The sequence below is a fragment of the Peromyscus leucopus genome, chromosome 14 (assembly GCF_004664715.2).
Source record: "Peromyscus leucopus breed LL Stock chromosome 14, UCI_PerLeu_2.1, whole genome shotgun sequence".
Classification (NCBI taxonomy): domain Eukaryota; kingdom Metazoa; phylum Chordata; class Mammalia; order Rodentia; family Cricetidae; genus Peromyscus; species Peromyscus leucopus.
Genome location: NC_051075.1, coordinates 14986341 through 15010103, shown reverse-complemented (window position 1 = coordinate 15010103; position 23763 = coordinate 14986341). Strand labels below are relative to the sequence as shown.

At 37.3% G+C, this 23763-nt stretch overlaps 1 pseudogene; it reads right to left on the bottom strand.

Annotated features, from left to right (window-relative positions):
- Positions 1–18840, bottom strand: part of LOC114702311 — a 36116-nt pseudogene extending 17276 nt beyond the window's left edge.
- Positions 18841–23763: the final 4923 nt, after the last annotated feature.

The following is a 23763-nucleotide window of genomic DNA, read 5'->3' as shown; positions in this document are numbered from 1 at the left end:
TTCATACTGAGATTAAAGGTTCGGGTCACTGCTTGGCTGTGTCCTTGAAAACACAGAGACTCTGCTTGCCATGTGATCAGATTAAGGGCGTGTGCCGCCACCATCAGACTTCTGCTAAATGGCTTGCTTTTAGCTCTGATCCCCAGGCAACTTTGTTTATTAACATATAACAAAGTCACATTTCAGCACAAATAAAATATTACCATATATACAGTCATAAAATAGTTTAAAAATAATACAGTCACGTCTTTAAAGAAAGAGTAAATAATTATTAAAAAAAAACAATAAGCCACCTAAGGATGAAAAATGTTACAATACTGGGAGCTTGGACCTTAAATGGTGCTTTGTTAATTTTGAATTTTTTAAAAAATTATTTTATTTTCTGGAACTGAGGACTGAACCCAGGGCCCTGTGCTTGCTAGGCAAGTGCTCTACCACTAAGCTAAATCCCCAACCCCTAATTTTGAATTTTTTAAATGCTAGTGAACAGAGAATAAGAGCTATCGAGAGACATTTTATTCTGGAAGAGACTGCTGAATTAAACCAGTCTATATACTTCAGGGACATTTTGGCTTCAGAATGGAAGTTCAGAATGAAAACATGTGTTGCGTTGTCGAAGAGGTTATGCTTTTGTTAGCACAAGACTTTAAAGCTGTGGATTCCTTTAAAGGTAATAGATATCAAATTTGACCATGGGTGACCCGTTGAGGATCTTGGCTACAGACATAAGATAGGAATTCAAGAAAGACTACAGGATAGGTGTCATGTAAGCAGATACCTCTGCATGGGAGCAACTCAGAGACAAGATGAGACATGATAAGTCTTGCTGACTGCAGAGTCCTCATGACTTACTATTATTACATGTCATCCTTTCATATGACATGGATAGAAATTTATATTATAGTTTGGCTATATGGTCCAAATGGACTTATAAATTTCACAGATGCTTTTTACCTGCTCAAACATAGAACAAAGAACATCCTGAACTGACTTGTGCACACTACACATTCTATACATGTGTTAATGCAGATATTTATGCTACCTTTGAAAGTTTGTATGCTTTCAGAGCAAGGGGACCAAACAGCAAGGAAAACTGGTGGCCCAGGTGATCCAGCCTCTTGGAGTGCCTCTGTTGCAATTTCCTCAAAGTTCTACATCCAGAGCAGCTTCTAGGTTGCTGGCCATGATGGTCCTGGCTCACAGACTGCTCCAGCCAGAACTACAGATAAGCCTGACACTTTCCCATTGCACCGAGATGGGACAGAAAATGTTATGGCTAATTTTTCCAGGACTTTTTCCATTATCCCAATTTTCTCTGGGTGCCTCAAAGATGTCATCACCCTCAGACAACAAGTAAGCAATGTAGAGAACATGGCATCCACATGCTTAAGAGTAGGGTAGGTAGTTTTGGGTTATTAGATGGGTTATCGATGTTTGTCATCACTTAGAGTGGTAAGTTACAAATTGTTACTGGTAATGGTCAGGGAGAAAGATAGACAAAGGAGATTATAGAAATGATGGGATAAAAGGGTAGATTTTTTACTCTACTTTTAAACAATTATTAGTCTTAAATATTTTGCATTGGTGTCAATTTTTTAGTATTATTCAAGTTTAAGGTTATTTTTGTTATATTGTATATATATTTCTACTCTTCTTTAAGTTATTATACTTATGCAGCTCATTTTAAAAGGTTAAGTGAAGTTTTAGTCTTTGAAATATAGGTTAATGGTCATCCATAACAACAAAACTTATAGTTATGTTAGGTATGTTTTTAAGGTCAAACAATGATATATTTTAGATAGACAGGTGATCTTCAAATACTTCAAAGATCTACAGAATATGACATTTAAAATATTTGAATAGGACTTTTTATGACATGAGACAGGTCTGCTTCTGGCAGTACCAATTTACTTTAAAAAAAAAAAAAGATGGACATCAAAGAACCTCCATATAGAGTTTGATTTCACTGTGGCAAAGCTAGCCATTTGGGCAAGACAATGCACTTGTCTCAAGTCCTGACAGTATGCTGTACAAATGCAACAACAGGACACAAAGGAATAAGACTGGCAAACTTCACCAGGATACGGTGGGACCGTACTTCAAAATTCCTGCTTCACAGAAAATTTTGTCAGATATTCTAGGCCTATAGGCCAAAGATGGATGCTCCAATATTACAGAGGAACATTGGGGAGATTGTCCATGCAGCCAGATGTCTCTGCCATTTCTATAGTTTTGAAAGTTGCTTTCTCTGCATTTCCTGCTTACTCAAGTAATATTTTATCTTTCTTGGGTCTCTGATGGGGATTGAAGACTAGATAGTTATAGTTTTACATTTTTCCTTGTTACCAAATGCAGAAAGGAAAGTTACATAAGAGATGCAAAGTTTATAATGTTGAGAAACATAAAGATTTAAGTTGTTTATCTAAAAAGATGTTTTGAGTTCTAAAAAGATATTTTAAGAATGGTAATATGTTATGACAAAAAATGGTTTACATATAAAACTTAGGACAAAGACAGGATAAATAATAGAGTATTTTATCTAAATTTGCAAATGCAAATGGACTTTGTAAATGTAAGTCTTACTTGATAATTGTTTTTATTGTATATATTGTACTGTATTAGAGTTAAAAACCTTGCTTTTTCATTTAGACAAAAAGGGAGAAATATTGTGGAATAATCTTTTTGTACACTGTGAAGATGTGTCACTCTGATTGGTTTCACAAAAAGCTGAATGGCCAATAGCTAGGCAGGATTTCCAGGAAAAGAGAATGCTGAGAAGAATAAGATGGAGATGTCAGGATACAGAGCAAGCAGGAGGAGGAGTATGGAGATAAGGTAATAGAGACATAAGGCAGAAAGTAAAATAATAGAAATTGGTTAATTTAAGCTATAAGAGTTATAAATTATAAATTTATAACTTATTTATATTTATATAATATGTAATTTAAATATAAATTAAGTTATAAGAGTTAGAAACAAGCATAAGCTAAGCCCAAGCTTTCAAAATTAATGTCTCCAAGTCATTTTTTTGTGTGTGTGAGCTGGAGGCCTCCAAAAAAAGCCCAACTAGAAAAATACATTATATACATGTATGGAATTCTTAAAGAATAAATTTTAAAATGTTTTATTTTTAAAAGCAAGACAGTTAAAATATAAAAAAAATAAAATTGGGTCCATGTATTATTGAGAGTCCTTCCAAAACTAAGGGAACTCAAATTTCAAAAATATTAATAAGAGTTCAATAAAAGCACGGATTTTCAGGTTTGGGGATCCACAAATGTAAAGTATATGGGAGCCAAACAAAGGACAGTTTTATTTACTACTTACACCTGTTACAGATACACATGGATATTTCTGTATTTGGAAGTTTTCCTCTGTCCCACCTGGTCTGCAGCTGCTCTGTAAATGTACAGAGGCTTATATTAATAAACACTGCTTGGCCATTAGCTCAGGCTTACAGCTGACTAGCTCTTACACTTAAACTCAGTCTATTTCTGTTCATCTATATGTCACTATATGTTCTGTGGCTTTACCTGTGTGCCATTACATGCTGCACCCTGGATGGCAGGCTGGCATCTCCTCACTCAGCCTTCCTATTCCAAGAATTCTCCTTGTCTACTTATCCTACCTATACTTCCTGCCTGACTGCATTTTATTAAAATGCCAATCAGAATTTTATTAAACCGGTGTACAAAAGTATTATTCCACAGCGTTTCTCCCTATACAAATAGACTAGATATTATAGCTATAATTCTTGCTTGATAACTGGTTTATTATATGTAAGTTTTGTTTTGATAGGAGATAAGGTAGATATGAAACCTTGGACTCACAAATATAGAATAGATAGGATATCTTCTTTGATTTTGCCAAATACAAATAGACTAGATATTATAAATATAATTCTTGCTTGATAACTGGTTTGTTATATGTAATTTTACTATATTGAAGTTAAAACCTTCCTTTTAAATAGAAACAAAAGGGGAAATGATGGATGATGTTGTTCTATATGCTATGAATGTGTTGCTCTGATGGGATGATAAATAGATTACTGATTGTCCAGTAGCCAGGCAGGAAGTATAGCCAGGATAAGCAGACAAGGAGAATTCTGGAAAGAGGAAGGCTGAGTCAGGAGTTGTCAGCCAGACACAGAGGAAGCAAGATGTGAAGGCAGATCTGAGAAAAGGTACCAAGCAACATGGCTAAACATAAATAAGAATTATGGGTTAATTTAAGTGTAAGAGCTAGTCAGTAATAAGCTTGAGCTAATGGCCATACAGTTAGTAAACAATATAAGCTTCTATGTGTTTACTTGGGTCCGAGTAGCTGCAGGACCAGCGGGTGAGAGATTTGTCTTGACCACCGGCCAGCCAGGACACAGGAAAACTTTCAGCTATATATTTCCATATTTGTTTAGATTATTTCTGATGTTTCAGTACTGTATAATAACCATTTTGTTTTTAATTGTGTGTCTATGTGCAGATATGTGCAAGGTTCGTGCAGGTAGCTACAGAGGTGAGAAGTGTTGAATCCCTTAATGCTTGCATTAAAAGTGACTGTGAATGGCCTAATGTGGGTATGGAGAATGGAACTCAGGCCCTCTGAAAGAGCAGTCCATTCTCTTTACTGCTGGACCATCTCTCAAACACCTGTGGGTATTTAAACGAAGAAAATGTGTCAGGACAGCAGAAGTATGAACTTCAAGTTCTCACTCAAGAGTGCTTTCCAAAAAGACAGTGCCAGTTGATCCAGCCCATTTACATAACAATGCTTATTTCACTCACATTCTCACCATGTACCACTGAAAAAATATCTTGAAAGACCATCTATGAGTCCACTTCCCCACTATTTCTTATCCCTGAGTTTTGGTAATCTGAAACTCTGTTCTTGGCAAAGCCCAATGACCTCCCAACTTTGAATGTCAATGGCTATTTATCATTCTTATCATTGGCTGTACAGAATTTGATATTAGTGACCTTGGGCTCTCTTTTGAAAAGTCTGTTTTCTTTGGTCCTGTGATACACTCGGTACTCAGCTGAATCCTCCTCTCTGATTCCATTCTTTCTCTGTCTTCCTTTCTAGTTCATCCTCCTCTTGATACCTTTCTCACCTGGCCTTCCGGTCAGACTCAGAATGCTTTAATTTGTGTGCTACTGGCAGAGTCTGGTGAGCTCGCTGTGCCTCTCATCCTTTTGTGGCCTTTTCCATGCTCTTGCACTCTCTTCATCGAGTCATTCTTTTCACTGAAATCAACAGTCTCCCAACTAGTCCCTCTGTTTCTTCCTTAAGCAATGTATGCTCGGGAAGTCTCTTCATCTACAGCATGTCTTCCTGTTTTGTAGCAGATGAAATCCAAGCTGGCATTTGATGGACACCCTTCTTCCAAGACCCTGGAACACACAGTCTACATTTTCTTTTCTTTTCTAACTTTGTATAATTTATTTCCTAATCTTGGTGATGCAAAATTATACCTTTTACTAAGTTATGACTCAACATACCTCTTGCAGGAATTTCTCTAATCACCCCCATTAAACATGACCTCTGTCTTTTAGGTTCTATAATTCAGACTTGTTATTTTTGATATTGTAGCCAGCACAGGAAGCTGTAACGTCTACTAGATTATAAAATGATTAAAAACAGAATCAGATATTGTTCATCTTGCTCCAAGCACCCAGCATAGAGTTTGAGTGTCTGCAGATGAGTAATAAATATTAATTAAGTAGATGAGCCAGCCTGTGAACAATTCTGAATCTTTGGGCTTAAGAACAGTCAGGAAGTCAGATGTGATGGTACATGCCTGTATTTCCAACACTGAAGAGGTGGAAGCAGGAGACTTGTGAATTCTAACTAGATAATAAGATCTTGTTTCAGAAACCCAAATTCCAAGATAGCTCAGAAACAGCTCTCCTCTGGCAACAGCATCTTTCTGGCTCACTCCTGCTCCTCCCCGCTTTTGTTTATGTATTTTTATGTATTGGGTCAAGCACTAAATGCATCTTAGAGAAACTTTGTTCAAAGATGCCTGAGGGCTCTAAAAATTGTAAAAAGAAGTATATTTCATTTTCCAAAGTGAAATAAGTACTCATGTTCTGGCCTCTGAACAATTCCAAAGTTGTTTTTAATGCCACAGAGTACCAGGTACCACTGGCACGTCTGAGGTGGACAGCTAACATCTTTGTCTCCACTGACTCTGTGTTGTTCTCACTCAAAGAGAGTACATTTTAGTTTTCTTTTTGCTTCAGTGATGTTTCATATGGGGCACCTTAAAATTGTGTAAACATTATCTTAGGCTCAAAAAGGGGAGGAGGAAAAAAAACCCTTCTGTCCATCATCAATGTCCTAGGGACATTTCACCAGAGTCGCAGAAGGAGAAGAGGACAGTGGTGCAATGTGGAAAAAAGAGGACTCTGTGCATGGTTTTCCCTTCACTTGATGTTCTCCCTTTCCCACATGACTTTACATTAGTTGGCTCACCCATTCATCTCAAATGGAGTGCCCCAATTCTAGGCTACCTGCTTTCAGAACTTCCAAAGGACAAAGCTGCCCTCACTGATTCTGTGCAATTTTCCTTCACCTTCTCCCAGGCTTCCATACAGTGTGCTACTCTGCAATTTCCCCAGCACCTGCTCTAAGTGTGGAGGAGCTGCACCAGCCAGGAGTGAACAGTACAGCAGCAGGAGGGAGCACCAGTCGGGGAGCACCAGTGGGGGACATCTAACATGTTGTAGGAAAAACAGAGCTAAGCCACAAAACTCTGTAGAGAAACAGAGGTTTTGAAAAAGAGTTCTTCTAGGTAATATAAGCATCTGTTTTCCCAGCCCTCTCTGAAGTGCATGCCATGGGCCAAAGGAACAATTCCTTCATTTCCTAGAGAAGGAGTTGAGCTTCAACAGGGACTAAATCCATTTGCTTTCATGTCTGAATGAAAATACTGTGTAGTTTGTAAATGACACATGTAGTAATCACATCCCTTTAAGAATACACAATGTCTTTTCTATTCTGGGCATAGACAATTTATTCACAGAGGGGAGATGTTTAATCAACTTCCCTGCACAAGGATTCATGTAAAGATTCTTACATGGATGTGGCTGCTGGTCTTCTTACTAAATTAGATGCTGTGGAAAAATTGTGACCAGAAAGAGGGTTCTGGGAAGGTACAGGGATTACCAGGTGGAAAATGTGTCCTGTGTCCTACAAGGACCATCCAGGTGAGAATTGACATTCATGTTTAGTCAGTTTTAATTTGCTAACACAGTTTATAATCTCCAGTTCAGCCATATGTTGACCTCCAATTAAATCACCCCGTGTAAGTCCACAACAGCGCAAAAACAGACAAATCTCATTCTCCACAGTGCAGCTCAGAGGACGGAATAGCAGTTTCAAATTTGCCTGCAGCTTAATCCATTTTCTAATATGACTACCCGATCCATGCCAAAGTCACATTGTTCTTCCTGATAAGTCTGGTCGAAAAGTTCCTCTAAGATGTCATTGAAAAGAGACTTCTCCTCCCAAGTGGTTCTGAGTGGGGAGTATAGGGTAGAATTTGCATTTTAAGAATATAAATACTGGAGTAGCTGGAACTGATGTGTTTCTCAGAGAAAGTGTAAAATTTGACCCACACCTGATAGTGTATTCTTAACACTGATAACTGCGTCCTCAAGTCATTGTTTCAAAATGGTTGACAGCACAGTACACATGCTCTGTCTTACGTAAAGATGGCACTGTTAGTGTTCCACATTAGGATAAAAAGGACTAGAATTTTCTTAACTTTCTCTTTTAAACTACTGAGAAAGTTTTTAACTGAACACTTCTGCAGAAACTTAGATAATTTTGGGATTAAGTGTACAGGCTTGACAAAAAGAAGTTGTCTTGATGTAGGGTGAGGACTACACTTTCTGTGTTTATAAGGACAAATATTTTGATGGTCATTAAGGATTAGGCTGGTTTAGTAAAGTGCTAGTTGTAGGTTCTCCTCCAAGATCTATGACTTCATTAGCTCTTGGCTAGGTTTCCAGTACCAGGAATGATTTCTCTTGGTGATCATGTCTTAGGTCTGATTAGAAAAGGAAGGAAACATGATGTAAATACATCAAAATAATTATGCAATTGTCTAATTACCTCAAAAAAATAAATAGTTCTTTTTTTAAAAAAATCATAACCTTTATAGAAAGTAAGCATGTTCATATCTGGCTGTGTTTCTTGGGTAGATTGATAACAGCTTTCCAGTTTCAGGTTCTACCTGTTAAATGACATGATAGTAACCCCCATAAGACTGATGTGAACAATGAATCCTGAGTCATTTTAAGTGTTCAGCACTGAACCTTAAATTAGCAGTACACACACTCTTATATGTTTTAATAATTAGGTTTCAGATTAACAAGTTAAGTGCCTGATAACTGCTTGCAACGTGCCAACCCCTACCTGTGTTTGAGAATGAGGAGTAGCACATTGTTTATTGAGTTCACTTATACAGATTTTGCTAGTGGAATTTCTTCAGCCCTTTATAACACTTTGCAGACTGTCTTTTTCCTAATTTCTTTTCTGCATGCAGCTTCCTCCAGTCAGGTGTTGCTGTTCCTTTGTAAGATCTATAACTATAGCATCTGCAGTCCTTAATGCTTGGGACTTTGTCTCCCTATTTACTCTTACTTCTGAGTCTGTTTCCAATAGAGTATAAGCTTGTTGCAAGCAGGCACCAATCTGCATGGTTGACTTACAGAAGGTAGGAGTTAGGTCTTAGAAAATATCTTCCCAAGCTAAAGAAACAAATGTAATGTCATATATACCTTTCACACATGCAACCCAGCATCAGCATTCACAAAGCCCTAGCCATTGTGAAGAGATTCCCAGGACAAGAGCCTATAAGAGATAAGAGGAATAGAAGATTAGAAAATACATTTTTAGCTCTTTCCAGTTGTAGTTTAAGCTTCTCAATAGAACATCTCTTTGTCAGTGCATGTAAGGAAAAGTAGGATCGAAATATTAATTGGGTAGAGAGGGCTAAGGATATTGCTCGGTGAGTAAACACTTACCACACACGCACAAGAACTGGAGTTCTAATTACCATAACACTTGTAAAGCTAGGCCCCATAGATTGGAATCTCAGTGCCCCAGTACTGAGATAAGAGGCAAGATGAGGGCATTTTTGGGAACATCCAGGCCAGTTAGCCTTTTACACAATTACAATCAACAAGAGATCCTATCTCAAACCAGGTACCAGGTTAGAACTAACACCTGAGGTTCTCTGCCTTCCACAAGTTCACCCACAGGAGTGCACGCGCACGCACACACACACACACACACACACACACACACAACACGCTCACACGCACGCATGCACGCACACACACACAGATGCACACACAGAAACACACATGTGCCCACACACCCACACAAAATAAAATATATCATGTGAATAAGGATACATATAAACATATGTAAATAATGTGGGAAATCCAGGAAATGTCACTGTGAACTGATAAAGTTCAATTTACCATCTACCTATGTATGTATTCATGTCTGCATGTATCTATTTTTTGTTCTTTCCATCTATCTATCTATCTATCTATCTATCTATCTATCTATCTATCTATCTATCATCTATCTATCTATCTATCTATCTATCATTTACCTACCTATCATCTGTCTATCTATCTATCTATCTATCTATCTATCTATCTATCTATCTATCTATCTACCTACCTATCTCTTCATCTACCTACCTATCTACCTACTTACCTACCTACTTGTCTTGCCATCTATCATCAGTCAGGACCTCCTTTTGGAGTACATGCAAAAATACAGCCAGTCAATGGGGATTCTCTTTTTTTATGATACTCTGGTCAACTTAATGAGAAATCCAGTTGGCCAAACACACAACAGGGCTCTGGTTAACACAGTGTGGTGTTGTTGTCAGCACTGACATATGAATGTTCGATCTTGCTTTCCTTGCTGTGCTGCTTCCTCACCAACCACAGGCCTATGGGTGGTGGCACAAGTGCCAGGGGTGAGCAGTACATTTCCAGTGTGCCAGTTTTTGCTTCTTTAATGATTTCAAGAAGGAATATGGCACCTGTCCTTCTGTATTTTATGAATGTATACATTGAACTTTGATGACATCAAAGCTAACAGTAAAATATGCACTATGGGGAGCCACTCTGTCGAGCTTTGAGTCATTATTTGTCCTCTTCTTTGGGTTAAATGGCTGAAGTTTCAGAAACAAAAGATTTATACTCCGTTTTCTTTGCACTATCCATCCACGCCTCCTGTAATAGGAGCCGGTTGAGAAGCCCTTCATCTGCCTTGTCATTTCTCTTGCACAGTACATATTAGAGTCCGAATGACCTCTACACTATCAAGTTTCCACAAACCTTAAATTTAAGCTACCTGCTCCACCAAAGTACCTAAAACAATAACTTTTTTATGTTGCAACAAACATTACCTTTAATGAGTACAGTGCACATGTAATGATACAGTGAATCAGTGTGAAGCCTCAAATAATGATTTCTGTTGGCACTATAAAAGGAATGTAATTTTTCTTGTTGAAATACCATTTTTCAGTTACTGCATGAGTGATGTGGTAATTATCCCCTACACCTGGGATTTAAATCCAATCCTACAAGCCCATTTTCTGTTTGCAAGCTGTCAGGCTGATGCATAGGCTTTGTTCTTATCTGGCAGTAGGCAAGGAATCGGTAATTCAGAAACAACAAAGCCACTGATGGGTCATCATGTAATCTGCACTGAAAATTGCAATCTGTAATGAGATTGGAAACGCAGATGAGGTGACTAAAATTGATTACCTACCATATCTGAAATTTTCAATTTTATTGCACAAATATGATCAAACTAGTCTATAAGTTTGGGGATTAGTTGAGAAAGAATAAAGATTACTTTTAAATTAGGTGAATGCAGATAAGTTATTTAAATGTAAATTATTTGCTTTACAGCAATATAGTTGGTCTGCTGGGTGACTCATATGGCCACAAATTTTAAGCTCCCTGATGGCATCATTTCTGCCTGGGAGTTCCAATTAGAGATGACATATACACTTTCCAGTGTTTAAAAGCAGTGCAGCAAAGCCAACCATGAATGAAAGTCATACGAATCCCAAGGCCATACAAATTCACCTTTTATATGATTATTATGGAAAGAAATCATCTAAACGTCTTGGAAGCATTGAAACCAAACAGAAAATTGTGCTTAGACTATTTCAACATATCTTCCCAAGCCCTCCATACCCACTGTCTCCTAAAGAATCAGAGATTGTGGGTTTTGCTCGGGAGTCAAGGTGATAGGCTCACAGCCCTTTGTCCAGTGGGATCCGTGGGTAGGATCTCATGTAATTTTAGAACCATAAGAGACATTAATGAGTCATTGATCTAACTTCCCACACACTCTAAGTGTCCCATCTTTCTTCTGTTTGTCAGTAACACATAATGATAACTCTGGCCACTGGAAACATAGTAGCAAGTGGTGCTTTAAAAAATAAACAATGGGGCTGGGGAGATGGCTCAGTTGTTAAGAGTACTGATTGCTCTTCCAGATGGACCTGGGTTCAATTCCCAGCACCCACATGGCAGCTCACAACTGTCTGTAACTCCAGTTCTAGGAGACATATGGTAAAACACCAATACACATAAGAATAAATAAATTTAAAAATAAATAAATAGAAATAAACAAAAAATATAGTAAGGAATAGGTCCCTGGATGCTTTTAAAAGTAAATGACAATATTCTCATATAATAATGACACACATGAGTATTTACCTCACATTGTAAGACCCTGAAAATATCCTTAAGGATGGTGAGAGGAAGACTTGGAAGACTAAGGAAAATGCATACTACCAAGTTTCAGCTGATCAGGCATGCTAAGGCAACAGTTATTTCTACCCAGGAGCCAACAGCTACTGTTGCAATGTTTCTCTTCTGGTAAGTTGCATGGATGCTCTACTGCTCACACAAGCACAGCTGAGGTATTGGAGAACATGGTGTAGCATTGTGGTGTTTGTTTCTAATAACTCTCCAGTGTGGATTTCACATTCTAAAACACCTGTGGAGTTTCATTGGTCTCTTGGCCAGTGTACAGTGTTTTTAGGCCAGTTTTGCAAACTGTTTTTGTTCAGAAGCAAAGTACTTAGGAAAAATACTCACCATAATTATTATCATTGTTTTGCTATTTGCTTTGGCCTTGCTACTTTCTGACTTTCCCTTCAGTCCCTCTGAAGTTCAGAGAGGGTTTGATGGTAGCCAACACATGTAGTAGTCATTGACATTGACCTGTAAGTTCAGAAGAAAGATGGAATCACCTCTGGCACTAATTACTGTTTGCTAGGCTTTATGTATCTTGGAAAAATGGAAAGTGAGAAAGGAGTGCCTTGCCCACTCACTAAACCATGCAAACCTTCCCATCCTAAGTATCATTTACATTTATTGAACATCTGTATTTTCTTCATGCTTGATATTTTTCTCTATTAAAGTTTGCTTCTGTAACAAAAGGAAATCAAGGGGATACAAATTGAAAAAGAAGTTAAACTGTTGCTATTTGCCGATGATATGATAATATACATAAATGACTGCAAAAAATCTGCCAGGAAACATCTTCAGTAATGTGGGGAATACAAGATTAACTCAAAAAAAGTAGCCCTCCTATATAAAAATGATGAACTTGGATAAGTAGGATTAACATAGTAAAAATGGCAATCTTACCAAAAGCAATCTACAGATGCAATGCAATCCCCATCAAAATCCCAACACAAGTCTTCACTGACCTCAAAAGAACAATACTCAACTTCATATGGGAAAAAAAAGGCTTAGGGTAGCCAAAACAATCCTATACAATAAAGGAACTTCCAGAGGCATTACCACCCCTGATTTCAAGCTCGACTACAGAGCTATAGCAATAAAAACAGATTGGTATTGACATAAAAACAGACTCATGGATAAATGGGATTAAATTGAAGACCCTGACATTAATGCACACACGAACGAACACCTGATTTTTTACAAAGAAGCCAAAACTGTACAATGGAAAAAAGAAAGCATCTTCAACAAATGGTGCTGACATAACTTGATGTCAGCATGCAGAAGATTGCAAATAGATCCATATCTATCACCGTGTATAAAACTCAAGCCCAAGTGGATCAAAGACTTCAAAGTTAATCTAGTTACACTGAACTTCATAGAAGAGAAAGTGGGAAGTAGCCTTGAATGTATTGGCACAGGAGACCACTTCCTAAATATAAAACCAGTAGCACAGACACTGACAGCAACAATTAACAAATGGGACCACCTGAAACTGAGAAGCTTTTGTAGGGCAAAGGACACAGTAAAGAAGACAAAATGACAGCCTACAGAATGGGAAAAGATCTTCACCAACCCAATATCTGACAGAGGGCGGATCTCCAAAACATATAAAGAACTCAAGAAACTAGACATCAAAATACCAAATAATTCAATTTAAAAATGGGGTATAGATTTAAACAGAGAATTCTCAACAGAAGAATATCAAATGGCTGAAAGGCATTTAAGAAATTGCCATCAGGGAAATGCAAATCAAAATGACTCTGATAAAGATCAAAAACACTGATGACAGCTTATGTTGGAGATGATGTGGAGTAAGGGGAATATTCCTCTGCTGCTGGTGGGAGTGCAAACTTGTATAGCCATTTTGGAAATCAATATGGTGATTTCTCAGAAAACTGAGAATCAATCTACCTCAAGACCCAGCAGTTCCACTCTTGGGCATATACCCAATGGATGCTCAATCATGCCACAAGTATACTTGCCCATAGCAGCATTATTTGTAATAGCCAGAACCTGGAATCAACCTAGATGTCCCTTAACCAAAGAATGGATAAAGAAAATGTGGTACATATACACAATGGAGTACTACTCAGAAGAGAAAAACAATGACATCATAAAAATTTGCAGGCAAATGGATGGAACTAAAAAGAATCATCCTGAGTGAGGTAACCCAGACTCAGAAGGACAAACATGGCATGTACTCACTCATAAGTGGTTATTGGATATAAAGCAAAGATTAACCAGGCTACAATCCACAACCTCAGAGAAACTAGAACCTTCATCTAGTGACTGATGGAAGCAGATACAGAGATCCACAGCTAGGCACTAGGCCGAGCTCCTGGAGTCCAGTAGAAGAAAAGGAAGGGATTGTATGAGTGGAGGGGTGTGGAGTGGGGGGTGTCAAGATCATGATAGGTAAACCCACAGAGACAGTGGACCTGAGCTATGGGAGCTCAGGACTCTAGACTGACAACTGGGGAATCTGCAGGGGACCAGACTAGGCCCTCTGAATGTGGGTGACAGTTGTGTGACTTGGTCTTTTGTGGGGCCCCTGGCAGTGGGACCAGGATTTATCCCTTGTGCATGAACTGGCTTTTTGGAGCCCATTCCCTATGGAGGGGTACCTTGCTCAGCCTTGATGCAGGAAGGAGGGGCTTGTGCCTACCTCAACTTGATGTACCAGACTTTGCTGACTCCCCATGGAAAGCCAGTCTCTGGGGAGTGGATGGGGGGTAAGTGTGGGGGGGGTGTGGAGGTGGAGAATGAGAAGAGGGGAGGGGGAATTATGATTGGTAAGTAAAATGAAAAAAATTTAAATAAAATTTTTAAAAAGTTTGCCTTTGAAGTGAGATTATCTTCTTCATATTCTTTCTTTTTTTTCTGAAACTCTCAGAATGACTTTCTATGGAGAAGAGGACTTTTACTGCTCCCATTCCTGGCCTGTATACCTCACACTCAAGTGCCCAAACAAAGAAGGCACCTGCTCCTGCTGCCAATGAACCCATCCCCACCTGCTCTCACACAAATCTAATGCCCAACCTCCATTTTTAAAACAGAAATTTCTTTTTTTTTTTTTTTTTTTTTTTTTTTTGGTTTTTTTGAGACAGGGTTTCTCTATGTAGCTTTGCGCCTTTCCTGAAACTCACTTGGTAGCCCAGGCTGGCCTCGAACTCACAAAGATTCACCTGGCTCTGCCTCCCGAGTGCTAGGACTAAAGGCGTGCGCCACCACCGACCGGCCAGAAATTTCTTTCTTTAAAAACCCTGATCTGAGCCACACTAGTCTCTCACTGAAAGAATTGAAGAGATGCTGTTTCCCATCAGACATAGCTAAAATTTCTTCCCTATAAAGCTGTCAGTGATCTTTTTAAGGCACACACCTGATACCACTCTTATTCTTAAATACTTACAGTGATTTCTTGTCACACTGAAAATAAAAAAAAAAATCTGAGCATCTTATGCTGGCCTACAATGTTAGGGACACTAGTGCCCTCATTTCATGTAATTCTCAGCCTCACATTCTGCACTAGAGCTAAGGTTGATATTGATCATAAAATATAATATTGAAAGTTCTGGTCATTTGATCACAGCTAAATTTTGTCTTCCTCACAAAGGCCTTTCTTTCTTCCATCTCAACCCATTCTACAATATCTACTTAGTCACTTCATTTTTAGTCATTGTCTTTTAATTCCTTAATCGCATCCTGTTGGAGAATATTATTTTAAAGTATTTTTTTCCTACTGCTTTTGTTAACAATTCAAAGATGTGTTTGATTTAAAAAAATAAAATTTAGGAGGCTGAGTCAGCAAGTAGCTGACAGGAAGTGGTAAGGAGAAACCACGTGTAGCAAGAGATTTTTAAGTGGGGACTGAGAATAGGATGCTGGGTTTTTTGGAAGACACCAGCAAAGGGAAAAGGTTAGCTACTTAATATTCAGCCTCTCTGAGCGAGCAGAATTCCACCTGAACTGTTGAATCCTGAGTTCTTTAGATTTAGAAAAAGTTTTCCTTAGTAGCTTTGAAAGAGTTGGTGCCTGAAAGAACAGAATCCTCACGGGCTGCAGCCTTTGTGGCCAAACCACTGCTGGTTGCAGCTGAGCTGCAGTCTCTGACTAGGGTAGCCATTGCTTAAGGGGCAGCCACTGTAGATAATAAAAAAACAGATAACAACAACATCTAGCATGTTATTATTATTATTCCCGTTATTATTATTTTATGCCTTCAACTCAGTAGATGTTGTGTGCACTCTGGAACCTCAACTGTCTTACTCATTTCTGAAACTCAAGCTTTGAAAACTCCATAGTATCTACCTTTAGATGTTAGAATAAATATCATGTCTGACCACCTGAACATTTTGTTCAGTTGCTTGTTTTTGAGGTCACACTGTGTAACCCACACTGACTTGAACTTACAGTCCTCCTGCTTGAGTCTTCAGAGTGCAGGGATTGCAGATAGGTTACCATGCCTTTTTTACTGCAATGACTTTTTCTTACAGTATATACTCATTTTCTCACATAGAACTGATGCTTCTCATAGCTCAGGGTTATCTTGGCCATTAAATTCTATGTTTTAAAGAAAATAATTTTGCTCTATTTCCCCATTACTTTTGCAAGCGTTTAATAAAAGTACTGACTTTCTCCTCTGACCCTAGGTGGATAATGGATAAATGATGTTTTGAATCACAGTGAAGGTCATAATATTGTGTCTAGCATAGGTTTTCTGGTAAAAAGCAAGGATCAAGAACATATTATTGTCTTTTCCCAAGAGTCAACCCAAATGGGCTTGACAATCTTTACAGGGTAAACTGTATGTTCTAGAAACTTTAGAAATAATTCGAAGCCTATTTGAGATACAGGTGGGTTTATGTTCACCCTCACTTTGGGGCATTGTTCACTCTCATCTCCTGAGACTGCTTCACTTTATATTGTAATAAACCCTAAGTATCATCTACTTCATGTTTCTCAACTATCCTAATGCTGTGACCTTTTAATACAGTTCCTCAGGTTGTGATGAACCCAACCATAAAATTATCCTTGGTGCTACTTCATCACTAACTTTGCTGCTACTATGAATTATAATGTAAATATCTGTATTTTCCAATGGTCTTAGGTGACCCCTGTGAAAGGGTCATTCACTCCACAGAGAAGTCATGACCCACAGGCTGAGAACCACTGTTCTACAGGGTCCTTTTTATATTTCCAATCAATTCTTTCAACAGATATCGCAAAGACAAAGGAACTGAAGGGAATCCAGAGTAACAGTCTGGCGACAGTTGCACAGAGGAAAAATTTACTGGACAAGTCCAATAAGAAATAAAAATTTGCCGGGCGGTGGTGGCACACGCCTTTAATCCCAGCACTCAGGAGGCAGAGGCAGGCGGATCTCTGTGAGTTCGAGGCCAGCCTGGGCTACCAAGTGAGTCCCAGAAAAGGCGCAAAGCTACGCAGAGAAACCCTGTCTCGAAAAACCAAAGGAAAAAAAAAAAAAGAAATGAAAATTTTATTAAAAACTAACGCTAAAGGGAGGAAAGATTTAATTCAACTCTACCAAAAGAGTTTTAAGCCCCCAAGATGAGCTGGAGTGTGTGTGTGTGTGTGTGTGTGTGTGTGTGTGTGTGTGTGTGTGTTTGTGTGTGTGTGTGTGTTTGTGATGGGGGTGGGAGTAAGGGAATACTAAAAGACAATATTAGTATTAGGAGACCATGAAGATTGGGCAGTGTGGTTAGATCATTGAGATTTAACAATCAGTACTTATTGAAACAACCACTTACTCTATGACTCCCCCCCCCGCCCCCCAGCGCAAAGACTGGGGTAAAAGTTTCCGAGTTTTCTGAATATTATATTTCAGATGAGTTCTGGTATATTTAAGGTGGTATGGCCATCAACTGATGATTGCATTTCAAAAGATGACTCTGAGATATTTCAGATCTTTGAAAAACATTTTTTTGGGTTATCAAGCTGGCAAGAGGCTGGAGAAAGATTTACATTTTAGAAAGGAAAAAAAATTTTATAATAGTAAGCCTTCGAACATAAGTTGGTGACTCTCTTTCTCCACTGGTATTGTGCAGAGAATCTGCCAGTACCGTGGATGATTTTCAGTAGGGGTGAAGCTTCTAGTTAGGCATCAGCTCAATTTTTCCATGTTCTATGAGATATGTAAAAGTTGTAAACCTTGACAATAGCTTGTACTGTTTGGGCATTCCCAAGGGGCCCTTTGGCAAATAATTCAACATGATATAATCCTTTTTTTGGCTTTGGAGATTTTATTTGATGGTATAAGATGTTGAGTTCAGGACATTGCCTTCCCTATTATTTCATGATTCTATTTATATTCCTTTCAAATATGTATACGATTTAGCAAGTTTCCATACTGTTTTTGAAATGTTCTTTAGTGTTAGTTGTCTTTCCCCACATTCCCTTTTACCCTGCTCCTCCATCTTCTTCCATATTTAACCTCCTATTCTAGTTTCTTTGTTTTTCTATAGTAATATATTCTATTTTCCCCTCATTTTCTTTTCCCATAGTCATTTATTAGATACTTAACCTCTGTAATTATTGGGCTATAGCCCATATATCAAAAGTTATCATTAATATATAGGAGAAAATGTACAATATTTGTCTTTTGGAGTTGTGGTTCCCTCAATCATGACCATTTTTTTCTAGTGACATCCACTTACCTGTGAATTTAATATTTAACAGATGAATAATAATCCATTCTCTAAATGTATCATAATTTTCACTATCCATTCATCCATTGACCGACATCTATGTTGTTTGCATTTTCTGACTATTAAAAACAAAGCAGCAATGAGCATAGATAAGGAAAGATCTCTGTAGTAGGACGTAGAGTACTTTCAGTATACATCCAAGAGTGCTTGTTCTTGATGTAGATCTATTCTAAGCTTGCTGAGCATCCACTATACTGATTTCTGTAGTGGCTGGATAAGTTGTGCAAACTTACCCCACCATCAGTGAACAAGTATTTGCCTTTGTCTGCATCCTCACCACCATGACCATCAGTTGTTTCATTGATCTTTGCCATTCTGACTGGTGTTAAGATGAACTCTCAAAGTAGTTTTAATTTGCATTTATCTGATGACTAAGGATGCTGAACATTTCTTTAACTGTTTCTCAGCCAATTGTGTTTCATCTTTTGAGATCACTCTACTTGGTTCTGTACTCCATTTTTAAAGATGTATTATTCAATTTCTTGCTGTTTAGTTTTTCTTAGATTTTTCTATATTGTAGATACTAACCTTGTGCCAGATGTATGATTGATAAAGATTTTTTTTTCATTCTCTAGATTGCTGCTTTGCCTAAATGTTGCTCTCCTTTTCCATACAGAAACTCTTCAGCTTCATGGAGTTCCATTTATTAACTGTTTTTTAATAATATCTGTGCTATTGGTGTTCTGTTTAGGGGGCCTTTTCCTGTGCCAGTGAGTTCAGACCTACTCCCTAGTTTCTCTTCAATCAGGTTCAGGGTGTCTAGCCTTATCTTGAGGCCCTTGATCTACTTGGAGTTCAGTTTTGTGCATGGTGCTAAGTCACTTTTCTATCTTCCTTTTTTTTCTGCTCAGAAATGACCTTTAAAATTTTTCTCAGAATACTACTTTGAGCACAACACTTTTCTACAAACCCTTAGTCATTTACCAATGTCTGTAGTGACATTACAGAATCTCACCATTCTAGAATTGAGAATACTCCTCAACACTCAAATTAATAGGACTTTCTAATTTTTTTTTAAAAGACTCTTTTGGTTTTAACTACTTAGGCTTTATTCAGAATTTTTAATGTCAAAATAAGAAAAAAAATATAATAGGAGGAGAAGACAACCCAGCCCTATTTGCCCAGTAAGTGATGTGAACAAAAACAGAGGAAATTTAAAAACCAGCAAAGTGTCTATGCTCATGGACTTGGGCATTCCTGGAGGCAACTTGCAGAATTTAGATCTTCTCCTTTCCTTGGTCCTCATGTCTTTGTCCCCATTCCCGAGATTAAACACAGATGCTCAAATTTCTTTTAGTCTGATATTTTTGACAACACTGTTAGTCTACATTGCAAAATCACTCCTAAAATGATAAAGCACAGCAAAAGCAGATACTCTAGTCTAAAGAAAATTGGAGGATTGCTAATATCCCTTGCAATATCATCTCATGTCACACATAGTCATGGCAGAAGCCCTGTAATTCGTAGAGAAATAGATTCCTCCTCTTTTTTTGTGCTGTTGCCTCAGAGGTTTTTCTGATGTAATGAAAGAACTTTCTTTTCGACAAATACTAATTTGTAGGGCAAAAAGTAGAATAAGCATGCTATTTTAGGTGCTTACACCTTAGATGTCAAGCTTTTATATGATGTGTTAACACACATGGGTTAAATGTTCAAGCTAGGTTTTATAGATTGTTAATAGTGAACAGAGGAAAATGGATTCCTATAAGTTGAGCTGTGAAAGTATCTGATCCTGTTTAAGAAAAAGAAGACAGCTAGATTTGGGAACACTTTTAGTCTATCAGTATAAAAAATTTACTTATTCTGAATAGTGATATTTTATTCAACTCACAAATATATATATGTATATATATACACACATATGTATTATATATCTGTTATCTCTAAACCATTCTACATTCTTTAAGGGATGATATTATATGCTTAAATACACTAACACATTTTCTAATAATATTAATTATGTCTGAACATAAAATTATATACTATTCAGTTTTCCTAATCTCTGTACTTGTTTCTCACAGGTCTTGAATGTAAAACTCATTATGACATAAAATCTATTCTTCTATACTCTGCATCATTTACTAGTATATAATGCTATATATTAGCATGTTATATATAAAATATAATAATGAAGGAATTATGTAGAAGAACAAATACTGTGAAGGCTGTTCATGGTAATGTTAATTTCTAAGATTTTAGTATTTCATATAAAATCTGATAAATATCAAATATAATCTCAAATGTAAATACTAACTGCTAGTAGTTTTAAATGCAAAGACATTGTTGGAAGGCTTTGCTGCCTGGTCAAAGTTTGCAGTCTATCATGGCCTGGCAGTTTTTTTCCAAAGCTTAACAACATGCAGACTTCTTCCCCCCCAGCTCTCTAACTGCCCTTACTGGAGAATGTCCCTGGGCCTGGAGGACTGACTTTATCTGAAAGCTGTGTCTAAGCCTGGATGCCTGATTTATCTATAGGGTGAACCTTGGCACAGTTTCCTTCTGGAAGCATCACCTGCTGCACATAAGGTAACTATGACTTATCTAGGAGCTTTGCTGTAGGACCCTGCTGCCACATATGAAACCCTATGATAGGAGCATGCCACTTAATGCAAATGAGGGTTTGCCCCCAGGCTCCCCAATCCTATGTATTCCTCATACTCTGAAATAACGTTGAGCAGAGTCACCAAAGCTGTCTCCAAGAGTGCTGTCTCCATCGTACCCGCAGCCTTTTGAACTCTGTTCCCAGCTTCTGCTCCCTCCACCCTCATGAACCAATGCAGCCAATGATCCTAAGGAAGAAGCAGAACCACGAGACATCCTAATATTCCACCAGAAACATCAATAATTTGTATAACTTAATGTTTGTTACTTTATATAATACCATCAATGCCAAATATTAAAATCTTGAATTTAATTCAAGTAATTAAGTAAATGTAAGTTTACTGCTTACATTGCATGTGTACATATAGATGTGTGTGCATGTGTGTGTATATTCTTTTATTTTTCTCTTTTAAACAAAAATAGATGATAGCATTTATCCTGGGAACTTTTTATGTTTTTCTTTTTGCTTAAGATTATACCTCTAAAACAAATAAAAATTTATTTGATAATCAAGAAAAACCCATTTGATAAATTGGTATGTCAAGAAGGGGAGAAAAATGTGTCAGTGTTTTCAATGTTCTTTCTAAGAACAGGCAAAGAGCAAGGAGAACTCGTCACTTTCTGGGACCTGGAAAGCTTAGTTCTGTCCTGACAACTGCTTCGCCAGAGCAATTCTATACCTTGAAGCCAATCACAGATTCTCATGATCAACTAGCTCCTTCTGCCACAAAAATACCCTGTATATGTTCAAATAATATCTGAAACTTCAATTATTTAACACCTTAAAATCAAGATCAATTATTCACTCGAATTTTGTAACACACATTTGCATAGATTACAAGTTTGCATTAGTCTGTTTCTATATAGTGTTACTACTAAAATCAAGAAGGAGGTGGAGGAGGAGAAAGAAGCCTTCTCTTGGAACAATAATTCTTTGCTGAATCGGAAGGTATTTAAAAAAGTATCGAATACTGGAGATACATCTCAGTTGGTAGAGTGCTAGGTTTGACTCTCAGTACTGCATAAGCCAGTCATGGTGTTTCATATCAGTCCTTGAAATGTGGAAGCTAGAGATCTGAAGTATATGCTCATCCTCAGCTAGGTCACCTTCAGCTAAAACACACAGATACACACATACAACACACACACACTCTACACCCCCACGGTATAAAACATAATACAAGTCATCTACAATAGAATTTACAAGTATAAGATATAAATCTAAAGAAAGCTGCATTTTTTCTTTCAATAAGTAAAAGTACAGTATAAATTTTTTTCAAGAACTATTTAAGTTATAAAATAAGAAATGAATTATTTAAATATTAACTCAAAAGAAAATATTTGGAACTAAATAAGGAGTTGGAAGACTATAGCCAACAGGGTCAATCTTACAGGTTGTGGTGTCAATAAAGTTTTCTCGGAGAACAAGAAGAGACCTATTGCTTCCCTACTGCCATGGCTGCCTTTACATATTGCCTCAAATAATATGTGCTCTAAAAAGACTGAAATTATATGCTATTTGATTCCTTATAGAAAATTTCTGCCAAACCCCATCTGCAGTAATTACCATCTCCTTGCCACTTCTGACTTTGTAATGTCAGGAAGAATTTAGTTACAACTAGAATATTTACCGGCAAATAATCTTATACTTGAATAGTGGTATGTTTAATTCATTTTGTTTTTCACACTTCTTTTAAAATATCCAATATTATATCTTTAATTGAAAAAGAAATTTACTTCCTTTCATAATGCTAAGCTTGCTATATTAAGATTATATTATTTTACCAGCCAGTGATTTATATTAGAAAAGAAATGTGATTTAATATAAATTATACATTTACATTTAAAAATTCAAATATTGTGATATATGTATCCACTTGTATCTAAATTTTATTAAATATTTATCTCAATAAAATATAAATTCCAGTCAGGATATGCTATTAAGTGTCAATCTTTTAATTCCATTATGGTATGTTCTAGAACAATAATTTTACATTTAGATGGAACTGTACTGGAAACATGTTCCTAATTAGGGTGCCAGTATAAGTAGGATACTAAGCTAGAAACAGAGCAACTCTATAATGTAGCCTGTTTTCTGCATGCCTATTGAAAACAGAAGAGGATCACTAAATGTAGTGACTATTTGCAATTTGAAAACAGATGCAGAAAAATGTGCATGAATTTATGTGTTGTATTTCAAAAGATAAATCATGTTGATGCCAGAAAGGAAAAAGTGAACTTCAGTCTCAAGGTGAACCCAGCTGAGGTGCATCAATACCAGAACACTGTGGAAAGTCTTCCAAGTAGTTATAGCTCTTATTCATGCATTACTGTCAGGAAAAACAAAGAATGGCATATTTCAGCCTTTGAAATCTTTCTACTGACTGAACTGTATATTCTATAGTCATTTTTCAAAAGTCATAAAATCACCTGAAGTATTAAGAACAAAATGTCTCATTTTGTTCCTCCAGAAATATTTGTAGAAACCTACACATTAAAATCAACTATTGTCCTTATGCGAAGTTTATGTCAATGTCTGCTCAATAGTGTGGGCACTCTGCATTCTATTTCCGTGGTGAAGATAGAGGACCCGTCCACATCACCTCACAGGCTGTCTCTCATCATGACAGCCTTTA